Below are 2,051 nucleotides of genomic sequence, written 5' to 3' on the forward strand. Positions count from 1 at the left end.
GAACGGCGAGTTGTTGGCCAGTTGAGGGGAAAGAGAGAGAGAGAGAGAGGGGGAGGGGGGAATCAACAGGGAACGCGAGAATCAAATCTGCAGGGCGAAAATAACAACAACATCGAACGACAGTAGATGCGCGTGTAGTACAGAGGGCGGGGGAAACAACGCGCTCCTAATGCCTATCCGTAATATATACGTGTAGTCGATCCGCCTCAATGGGAAGCAAAGCGATCCCCCAAGTTTTGAGTGCGTTTTATCTCGCCCTGTTGCCCGTGGCTCTGCCTGGCTGGCCAAGGCTTTGTTCTGTTCCTTCGCGGCGCGCATGGGGGTGGGGGGGGAGCGGGCGGACAGGGCAGCGTGCCTGCTGCTCACGGCCTCACGGGCCTGCGCGGCGGGAGCTGTAAGGTTAGGCCCGCCGCACCGCCAACATGTCGAATGGGGCGGGGCGGGGCGGCCGAACACTCGCCGGTGTGCTGGGGCCGAGCCGGGCCGAGCCGATCTCCATTCATTATCGGCGATACGAGGAATGTCCGACGGTCGGGGCCTGGCCTGGCCCTCTCGGCCTGGCTGGCCGGGCAGTACAGGGGCCTGCCTCCAGGACCGGTCCGCGCTGCCTGGCCCCGCCCCGCCGCGCCCCGCCGCGCCCCGCCGCGCCGTGCCCGCGCACCACCTGGACGCAACCCTTTGGGGCTCGCACACCACACGGGGCCCCGGGCCCGCCTCGAGCCCTAGAGCACGGCGTGTCCTCCCCTTTCATGTCCCGGGCTTTGCCTATGAGGGCCTGCAGGGCCATGTCCACGCGACCTGCCGCAGTAGACCCTCTCCGCCGTCCGTGGCACGGGACAGGAAGCTGCTGCAGTCAGCGCGGTGCACCCTCGCGCACCGCATGTGTGTGTGTGTGTCTGTGGAGATGAGCCAGCCCCCCCCTTAAAAGATTCTTTTACTGCCTCTCTTTTGTTATCGGGATAAGAATTATGGCGTGGCCCATGCGTGGGGACGCCGCCACGCCACACCCTGCTTACCTGTCTTACACATTCCTCACATCAATAACTATGAGTTAATTGCCGTCAATCTGACGATGAGATGATCCTAGGTTTAGGCATTAATTGAGGGCATGGTAGCAAGATGGAAAAGAGGGGGGGGGGGTACTTTGCACCGCATTCGCTAAAATCAGATTTGCGTTCTCTTGCGCACACTTACTCACTTTCCTGCTCCTATCCCTCTTACTCTGTTTGCACACACTTGATCGAGTGGTGGTACGAACCCTTTTCGCCCCCATCCCCTTCCTCTCCCCGCCCGTCCCCCATTTTGCAGGGGTTGGGACGAGGAGGGGCGGGCTCTGGTGCGACTCTTGATGGCCTGCCTGCTTGTGCAGGTGCTCCATATGCCCATCGTTCTGGACGCCCGGCAATTTGCTTTAGAGTAAGCGGTCAGCAAAAGGTGCCCGTTACCCCCGACCCCTCGCCCCCTCTCGCCCACCCCCGCATCGTCCGTTGTTGTCAAGCCCTTCCTGCCCGAACATCACTACTTGTCTCTCTTTCTCTGTTACTGGGGTCGGTTTCCCTCCCTCTCTGTCTCTCGTTCTCTCCCCCCTTCGACATGGCATTCGCCTCTTTGCCGCGCCCGAAACATTCGCCCGCGCGCCGTGTTCGTCCTCTGCCGCTGGCCTTGCGTGTGTCCGCGCCAACAACCTCCGGTGGCGCGCGGCGCGGCCGTCGCGAACCCCGCGGTCAGCGCGGCGATTATCAGGTCCGAGCGTCTGGGAGAGAGAGAGAGAGAGAGAGAGAGAGAGAGAGAGAGAGAGAGAGCTGGAAGAGGGGGTGCAGCACCCTTCGCGAGGCTATTTCACGCCCGGCTAGCCGCACACACAGTTGGCGCGGAGGTGATAAGCGTGCGGTAATTGTTTACATAAGGTCCAGCGAGGCAATTACAGTTAAAGTGGATCACAACTCAGCAAGTCGAATATCACCGTGGCGCCGATAAGGAAAGTGGACGCGGAGGAGAAGCTGTGAAGCGCCTTCCTTAGATTCAACTGCAGCAGCTTTGGACCAGACTGT

Source organism: Frankliniella occidentalis, unplaced genomic scaffold (assembly GCF_000697945.3).
Source record: "Frankliniella occidentalis isolate FOCC.00 unplaced genomic scaffold, Focc_3.1 Scaffold30, whole genome shotgun sequence".
Classification (NCBI taxonomy): domain Eukaryota; kingdom Metazoa; phylum Arthropoda; class Insecta; order Thysanoptera; family Thripidae; genus Frankliniella; species Frankliniella occidentalis.